General features: G+C 36.6%; 1 long non-coding RNA gene across 1 annotated transcript; it reads left to right on the top strand.

The window, feature by feature from the left end:
* Positions 1 to 7,769: 7,769 nt before the first annotated feature.
* On the top strand, positions 7,770 to 8,820 carry LOC110270652 (uncharacterized). The gene is made up of 3 exons (XR_015883422.1): positions 7,770 to 7,815; positions 8,478 to 8,550; positions 8,722 to 8,820. It is a non-coding gene; the product is annotated as an uncharacterized LOC110270652 (long non-coding RNA).
* Positions 8,821 to 9,986: the final 1,166 nt, after the last annotated feature.

Raw genomic sequence — 9,986 nt, 5'->3', positions numbered from 1 at the left:
CAAGTGGGTAAATCTCTCATCTCTAAGCTTAATTAGCCCACTTGAATATGCTTTGCTTGAAACGGATGGGCAACTTAGAGCTCTTTGTGGCGTTAAGAGGAAGAGGAAGATAGTTCATGGTAAGAGTTGTCATGCAAGGTTCCATAAGGTTGCACGCTCTAAGTTGAAGTGCAAGGATTGGTGTAGAGCTCAATTGAATGGGTCTAGGAAGTCGTTTGGGTACCTTAGTGAGAATTCGGATTGCTTATCACCCGATTGGAACAAAGATGGTCAACAAGAAGACAGGTGCAAAAGCAAGGTTTGGGACCCCGGAATTCATCCCAACAATCAATACTCTTGGGGCCTTGTCACTTGCTTCAACTTGCTTGAAGACTTTATGCATCTAATTTGGGACCCCAGAGGTTACTGGAAGTACAAACATTGGTGAAAATTCCTGGATGAGTTCAAGCACAAGCCACCATGACAAGGAACTCACCAAATGTCCAACTTAAGGACTTAAACCAAAAGTGCTAGGTGGGAGACAACCCACCATAGTATGATCGTTCTTTTTCAGTCTTAGTTTTATTTTGTTTTGTTTTATTCTTATTTTTATTTTATTCTATTTTTCTTAGTGTTCATTCATAATGTCTGCATCAGCATCTGTATTTTTGCATTCTGCATTCTACATATATATATATATAAAAAAATAAAAAATAAGAATAAAAAAATAAAAAAAAACAAGGGATCGACGCGCACGCGTCATATGTGTCTATACAACTAGATAGAGAGTTGCGCGAGAGACGCCCGGGAGGGGTGCGTGAGGCACAATTAACCCCACGCGTACGCGTCCCCTGCAGAAAGTTCAACCCACGCGTGAGCGTCGGCGACACGTACGCGTGGGGATGAAAATCGGCGTAAAGAGCACCTCAACAGAGAGTTGTGCTGCCCTTGCGATGGAACTGTGCTAGGGGCACAAAATCACCCACGCGTACGCGTCCCTGACGCGTGCGCGTCATTTTGCTTCCACGACCACCCACACGTACGCATGGACGACGCGTATGCGTCGCATGGCGAATACAGTTCTCACGTGCACGCGTGCCTTGCGCGCGCGTCGCGTCCCGATTTTTCATTCCCTTCTCCTTTCTTCCTTCATTCTTCTTATTACATTTAATTACTTTTCTTTCTTCAAAAATTTTTTCTCTTTCATGCTTAGTTATTTATGGTTTCTTTTTCATTCTTTTCTTTTTCTTCATGCATTATTTTATATTGGTGTTGGAGATTTATTTGAGTCATATATTATTGTACTTGAGCTTGTGGATATCATCAAGAGTGATTTGACAATTAATATTAATTTTTGGATTGCATGCATGTTGGAGTTCTTACTTTCCCTAACATATTTTACATGCATACCAAGTGTTTGTAAAAAGCCAGTATGGCATTGTGAATTCTTAATTATTCTATCCTTTTACTCTCATGCATGTTTTTTCACAAAACCCTTCCAATATTTTATTAAGTAAATATAATTGTCAACACAAACATTATTATTAGTTTGTTACGAGTAATAATACATTTTGGCTTTTAATGCTCGATCTATGCTACTCATGCCTTTGCCGGCATGCTAATAAACATCTTGCATCTAATTGCCTTAATATGTCATGCTATATTTCCATTGATGTCCTAATTTCATGGAGTCGCGACCATGTGTTAACGACATTCTTCTTTACCTTGGCATGATTATCACTCGTACTGTCCTCTTCCTTGCTCTATCCCTTTGAATTCATATCTCTTTCTCTTCTCCCTTTTCAGGATGGCCACCAGGAAGGGTAGAGAGAGTGCTTCTAGCAAACCACCGGCGAGGAGAGGAACAAAAAGCACAAGCACCTTCAACAAACCAGCTGCTCCCTCAGATACTTCAGAGGTTAGACCGGCTAGACCGGCAGACAAACTGAATAGAGCGCCGTAACGAGCGCCAATTCACATACCTCAAGGAGCTGATTGTTGGCAACCACCCACCTGAGGAAGACCCAGACACTCTGGACTCCACCTTACCTACTAGCATCGGGAGCCATGACGACCCCGACTGTGGAGATGCTGTTACCAACCTCCCTTTTTGTTCCTGACTGATGGCACCGAGGACGGTGCCAAGCTTTAAGTGTGGGGAGGTCGGTCAGTACCTGACTTTCGGAGGTAACTTTTCTCTCTTAACACCAACATCTGTAGTTTTTCTTTCGTCATATAGGATAAATTACATAGTAATAGGTTATTTGCATGCATGTTCTATTTGGTTGAAATATAATAATTTTCTTTTTAGGACCCTATTTTTGAAAAATTTCACTAATTTAAATCAATTTTTTTTGTTATATTTGTTTGAAGATTGTAAATTGGAACATAGTTTAAAAATCTAAGAACACACAACCTATGAGATTTGAGCTTAATTACATGGTTACACTATTTAACCATAATATTTTATTCTTGTGTGTCTACTTCTCTATGATCGTAATCTATATTTTGTTCCATCCTATATGTCCAATGTTTAATGTGTTATATGCATGCATATGATTGAGGCCATTACTTGTTTAGCTCACTTATCCCAAATAAGCCTACCCTTTCAATCACCCTTGTCAGCCACTTTGAGCCTTTTAAATCCCCATTTGTTCTATATTTTACCACATCACTAGCCTTAAGTAGAAAAATAATTAAATACCCCAAATTGAATCTTTGGTTAGCTTAAGATAGAGATTGTGTGCTAAATAAGTGTGGGAAAACTATGGGAACATGGGTTAATAAGGGAATGTGTTATGTTTTTACAATTGATAAAATATTGGGAATTTGGGTACCTACTCATGTGAGACCAGAAAAATTAAAAATCCATGTGCGTTGATATGTTATTTTTGCTTTTATATTGTTACTTTAAAAAAATAAAAAAATCCAAAAATATTCAATTAAATAAATAGATAAGTAAATAAATAAGGGGACAAAATTACCCCAATGCTAAATTAAGTTAATAAAAAGATGAATTCATATGTGATACAAATTAAAGAAAGGTTGATGCATGAGTATGTAATACAAAAGTGGGAATCTTGGGTAGCTAGGCATAAATTCAAAAGTATATAGAGTGTGTATATAGGTGAGAGCTTAGGTTAGTCAAGGATTCAATTTATAGCTCACTTAGCCACACACATATATATATATATATATATATATATATATATATATATATATATATATATATATATATGTACCATCACCCTTACCTTAGCCCCATTACAACCTTGAAAAGACCTCATGATATTTGCATTGGTACATTAAATATTTGTTGATTGGTTAGGTGAAGAACAAAGTTTAGAAAGCAAGAATAGAGAAGAGTAGAGTGATTAACCCCATACACTTGAGTGATTAAAGTGCACATATACTATCAGTGAGGGTTCAATGCTTGATTCTATGTTCCCTACTTTCATGAGCTGTCTTCTTACAAGTTTACTGGTCTTTACTGTATGATTTGAGTTAGTGGAATTTGATTTATGTTTATCTTGGATAACTTATTTACTTTTAACCAAGTAGACAGAATCATCATAGCATGTAGTTGCATTCATATAGATAGGTTGCATTTCATACATTCTTACCATTCCTCTTCACTCCCTTATAGCTTCTCTTGAGCTTAGCATGAGGACATGCTAATGTTTAAGTGTGGGGAGATTGATAAACCACTATTCTATGGTTTATCTTGTGCTAATTTGAGTGAATTTTATCAACTCTTTACTCACTTATTCATATAAATTGCATGGTTTTACATTTTCCTTCCTAATTTTGTTGTATAATTGGAAACTTGCTTCCCAAGCCTTTAAATTACCAAAAATTAATTCTCCTTTATACCATTCGATGCCGTGATATGTGCGTTAAGTGATTTCAGAGATTACAGGGCAGGAATGGCTCAGACGATGAAAAGGAAGTATGCAAAAGTGGAAGGAATACAAGAAGCTGAAGGAACTGCAAAGCTGTCAGCCCTGACCTCTTCACACTCAAACGGTCATAACTTGAGCTACAGAGGTCCAAATGAGGCGATTCTAGTTGCGTTGGAACTAACATCCGAGGCTTCGAAATGACATATAATTTGCTATAGTGGCCGTACATCTAGGCGACGCGCACGCGTGCTTTATGCGCACGCGTTGTATGTACAAAAATTCAGCGTGGCAGATTTCGTCCCCAGCGATTTCTGGACTATTTCTGGCCCAGTTCTCGACTCAGAAAACACAGATTAGAGGCTATAAAGTGGGGGAATCTATTCATTCATTAACACAACATTCATAATTCATAATTTTAGGTTTTATATGTAGTTTTTAGAGAGAGAGGCTCTCTCCTCTCTCTTAGGTTTTAGGATTAGGATTTCTCTTAAGGTTAGGTTTACTTCTTCAATTCCAGGTTCAATGTTCCTTTAATTTATTTTCTCTTCTACTTTTATTTGTTCTATTACTTTAGTTTGTTTATTTTTCCAATTTGGTTTATGAACTCCATGTTAGATTTGGTTTCTTTATTTAACGCAATTTGAGGTATTTCAGAATTATGATTGCTTTCTTTTATTTATTATATAAATAATTTGGATTTTTCCCCTTTTGGCTTGGGTTGAGTAATTGGTGACACTTGAGTTATCAAACTCCTTTGTTGATTAATATTTGAAGTTTGCTGGTTGATTTGGATCCCTCTAAAGCTAGTCTTTCCTTAGGAGTTGACTAGGATTTGAGGAATCAAATTGATTAGTCCACTTGACTTTCCTTTATTTAGTAAGGGTTAACTAAGTGGGAGCAATGGACAATTCTCATCATAATTGATAAGGATAACTAGGATAAAATTTCCATTTTTCATACCTTGCCAAGAGCTTTTCTAGTTATTATTTTACTTTCTTGCCATTTACTGTTGTTGATTTTTATCTTATACAAAAAAAATCCAAAAAGATACTTTTTCCATAACCAATAATAAACACATCTCCCTGCAATTCCTTGAGAGACGACCCGGGGTTTAAATACTTCAGTTATAAATTTTATTGGGTTTGCTTAAGTGACAACTAAAACTTTTGTACGAAAGGGTTCTTTGTTGGTTTAGAAACTATACTTACAACGACAATATATTTGTGAATTCTTTACCATCAGAAAACCAGTTCGTCAGGGTCGGTGATGCCAACCAAGACGCGCAGGGTGAGTGCAACGAGCGTCCTTTTACGCTGAGGAGAGGCGTGGAGTGTCGGCCCAGCTGGGAAGCTAAGAATGGAAGCCAAGCTACGGTACAGTACAGCGTTGATGGAGAGAGCATGGTGGCGCAGAATATGGTGGAGGGCTTCGATGACGAACTGGAAGTGGAGGGGTTCTTTGGTGAAGCAAGCGACCGGGTTAAACATGGAAGTCAACACATGCTTTGCCGGGGCAGGGAGAGCAAGTTGGTAGAGGTAGGAGGTGAAGATGACGTTTTGGGTCATGACAACGTAAATAAGCAAACGGATTACAGAGGACGCTGGATCCGAAACAGAAATTGAAGGCATAAAACCATACTTTGCTCAGAGGCTTACGCAGGAAGGACAGTCAACAGAGACTAAGGAAACATGGAAGATAGCAGTGGAGTCTGGTGCGGTTTTTTTTTTTATAATGAAGAAGACATTATGGCAATTTTACAAAGTCAAAATAAAGCTATCGCAACAAAAAGAAGGATGACAAAACAAAAGGAGAAAGCTAGGAGGAGCAGGCCCAAACAACATAACAAGGTATGTAGAAATTCTTTTAAATGATTTATAGTTGTTGGAATATTAGAGGACTAGGAGGGAATAGAAAGTTGAGTATGGTGAAAGAGTTGAAGAAAAAGTATAGGTTGAATATGTTAGGGCTGATTGAAACTAAGAAGGAGGTAGTGACTAAGTTTGATGTTGCACATTTGTGGGGTTGTGACATGGTAGATTGGGAATATGTGGAATCATTTGGAGCCTCTAGCAGTTTATTGTTAATGTGGGATAATTTGTTATTTGTTCGGTCGAATTGCTATAAAGGGAATGGTTGGCTTTGCGTTGAAGGTTTGCTGACAAAAAATAATTTTAACTGTGCTTTCTGTTTGGTGTATGGTGCACATGTGTGGAGTGAGAAACTAGTGATGTGGGAGGAGTTAAGCTATATGGTGGGTTTATGTCAGGTTCTATTTTGCTTCATGGGAGACTTCAACGAGATACTACGGCTGGAGGAAAGGAAAGGCACTGTTAGTTTACCAGCATCTCACTACAACAAATATGGCCTTTAGCAACGCCAAATTTTGCAATGCCTTAAAACCGTTCTCTTAGATAGGTTTAGACAACGGTTTTTTAAAGTGTTACTGTTGAATTCAATTTTTCATCAATTTACAGCAACAAATTAAAACCGTTCTTTTTGACTATTTTAAAGAACGGTTTTATAAACGCTACCATGATTTGCATTTAAGCAACGGTTTTTTATTGTTGTTTAAAGAATTGTACAAAAGAAACGTATTAAAACCGTTGCCGAAATGCTACACTTTAAAACCGTTCTATTAGATGGTCTTAAACAACGGTTTTTACAGTGTTGCTATTGAAGTTCATTTTTTCATTACGCTATAGTAACAAAATAAAACCGTTCTCTTTGACTATTTTAAAGAACAGTTTTACAACCATTACAACAATTGTTTATGAAACAACTATTTTTTAATATTATTTAAATAATTATACAAATTAAACAATACCAATAAAAATAATTTCAGGTAACCATATAAATATAAACTATTTTTTCTATAAATACTAAATTTATAAAATACTCAAAAACTATTGTTATAAATAAATAATAAAGATTATTTTAAAAAAATAAAATTAAAATAAATTATTTATTATTATAAATATATAAAAAATATTATATTTTGAAAACATAAAGTTAAAATAAATTTATAATAAATATTATATATTTTTATTATAAATATATAACAAATATTAATATAAAAAAATAAAATTAAAATAATTTTAGAATAAATATTATATATCCATTGAATAAATATTTTACTTTATAATTTTATTAAAATCTTCATATTATCTTTAATTTTTTTTTCTTCACCCTAACTCTATAACCTAATTTCCAAATTAACCATACATAAACTTAAAGAAAAGAAAAGAAACAAGAGAAAAGGGAGCTCGAAGGGGGAAAACCAGAAGGGCGAAGAAACAGAGAAGAAGAGAGGGAAGAGATGGAAGGGACGGCGCCAGCAAGGGTTCCACTGTCGTCGCCGTCGCCGTCGCCGTAGAGTGGAGGTGGAGGAGTGAACGAGAGAGAGAGAGAGAGAGAGAGAGAGAGAGAGAGAGAGAGAGTCTGACGTGAGGGAGAAGAGAACACAAGAACTAGGGAAGGAGGGAGGCTCTATTCTGCGCCGCCATGCCTTCACGCCGCCGAAGGAGGTCACGTCACCGTCAGATCTGAAGCCGAGGAGCCGAACGTCGTCGAAGCCGCACCGTCGCATCACCGTGGCTGTGCCTCCGTCGAACCCGTCACACTGCCGCTACTGTGATGTCATTGCTGTCGCGAGGGAGAAGAGATGCGTGAGGAAGGAAGCTCGTAGGGGAGAAAAAAGACGCCGCCTGTGCTGCCAGCTCCGTCACGTCTGATCTCCACTGTTGCCGTCGAAGGTCCGTCGCCGAGGACGTGGAGAGGAGCCACCGTTCATGCTTGTCACCACCAAAAGAGGAGCCGCTGCCGCCGTCGATTGTCACTGGAGAACACACCGTACCGCTGTGTCTCTGGTCGCTGGAATCACGGACCTGAGAGAAGGGGGCTGCCTCTCCTGTTGCTGCTGCCTCGTTCTTTTATTGTAAGCCATCTCTGTTTTGAATTCCATTGAATTCATTTCTGTTTTTGATTCCATTGAGTTTGAATTCTCCATTTTGCTGTAACTATGGTCACTGTTGTTGGAGTTTAATTGATTTGGTTTCTGTTTTGATTTGAATTTTGATTTGGTATAATGCTGCCTTTTTTGGTCACTGCTTCTCTGAGTTTAAATGATGGGTTCTCTCAGTGATAATATTCTAGGTGATTGAGTGATGCAACTTTTATGTAAATTAAGATTTATGACACTCCCTGTAAACATAGAGATGGATTATTACACTTCACCACCCTAAAGATACTGTAAACATGGAGATGGATTATAACTGGTGACTATTTCCTTATGAGGAGTAGCATTCTAGAGTTATGCATGAGTTATAGAGTTCATGAGTACATGCAATCCATTTTTTGATTTTGTAGCACTATGCTTTTGCTATATTTCAATGTCATACTTAATTTGATACCCTGAACAAGCTGCTCTTACATTGTATTTTTATTGTTGCTATACTGTGTATTATTTCTACTATTATTTTTGCTTTGTATATGACTAATATATGACCTGTTTTCACATTAAGATTGGTGTATTAGTACTTCTATTGATTAGGCACATTTTATTAAAAGATGGGAATCTTTTTCTGCTTTTTGCAATAGGTGTGGAACATGGAAAGGAGATAAACTCTGCAGTAGTTGCAGACAAGTGCGGTACTGCTCTGAGAAACACCAGGTAGCCGAATTGTTTAGATGTTTTATTTAGTCTTCTTTCCATAAATTTTATCCTAATAGTTATCTTTTGTTTTCCTCATCCCCTCTCTCTATTAGTAAACATTATTAGCATTAGGCTTAGTATTATATTTAATTTGCTAACTTTTTTGTTCACTGGAAAATCATTATGAAGGTGAGGGAGAACTTAGTATTATATTTAATTCTGCTTCACTGCTTCTACCTCGCTGCTTCTGCTTCACTGCCTTGGCTGATTGTGGGTTGTCATCTGTGGTTAGTGGTCTTTTTCTGATTTTCATTTGTTTAGTTAGGGCGTGTTTGGCTGTTGGCCATTTTTGTTGGAGTTAAGAAGAAGAAAGGAAAGCGGTGTGTGAGTTTCTGCTTTTGTGTTTGTTTCAGTCCTTTGAATAGTGATTAGAGTTTGGATTATGAGATGAGACATGATTAACTGATTATGGTGTTGCGATTAGGGAGCGGAATAAAGTATGGGAATGTGGGATTTGCTAATCTTTTGCTGTTGCTTTTGTTCACTAAATTATTATTTGGAAATTCTGTTGCTTTTGTTCACTAAATTATTATTTGGGGGCGGCAGGGCGGGGGTTGAAAAAGAGTGTTCGGTGAGCATGATGATGAGAATGGTTGTATGTGAGGACATGGCTTTTTGTTATTTTCATTAATAAGCACGATTAATTTACTTGAATTGATTAATTTGAGCTAGGCTTTCAATAAAATCAAGACTCAAGTGTTAAATAGCAAAACCCGAACAAGAAAATCAAGACTCAAGTGTTAAATAGTTAGTTTTCTTATAGCAGTTGTGAGAGTCTGTGACTTTTACTTGGTGCACTAGGCTATAAATAACTCTCTCTATGTCATTGAGTTGTAATTGCTATGATTTTTCTATAAATAACTCTCTCTACGCAGCTGGAATAAATCATTAGCAATAGTGAAATTATGGAATTTTTATTCATCTGGCTAAATAGATGAAGCTATTTTTTTTCAATTAAATGTATATAAATCGATAAGAGGGATGGTATATAATGCTAAAAATATTAATGTTTTAGTCTCTTTGAATATATTATGGTAATTTTAATTATTCTCTTTGAATAGAGACAACCGTGAAGAAAACATGAGGATCTACACGATGGTTGAAGATTCATGCAAGATAGTTGGAAGATAGAGAAGAAATTACTCTAAATATTGAAGGAAAGAGAATTGGTCCTACTGATGAAGCTGTAAACAACTTGAGCAAATTGGGCATAGTGGCAAGGAATTCATATGTTTGTCCATTAATTTTCACAAACTGGAAGGGGATTAAAGATAAAGAAGCTATTTGGGAATATGTTCAAGTGAGAATATTAGTCTTGTTTCTTTTAGAAACTTAAGAAAATGTACACATTTTATTCTTATTAGCAAATAATATGTGATTGTGGATCTTACAAC

The sequence above is a fragment of the Arachis ipaensis genome, chromosome B5, assembly GCF_059453495.1.
Source record: "Arachis ipaensis isolate K30076 ecotype BB chromosome B5, ASM5945349v1, whole genome shotgun sequence".
In the NCBI taxonomy this organism is placed as follows: Eukaryota; Viridiplantae; Streptophyta; class Magnoliopsida; order Fabales; family Fabaceae; genus Arachis; species Arachis ipaensis.
The sequence above is the reverse complement of the archived record's forward strand: the minus strand, read 5'-3'. Positions and strand labels throughout refer to the sequence as shown.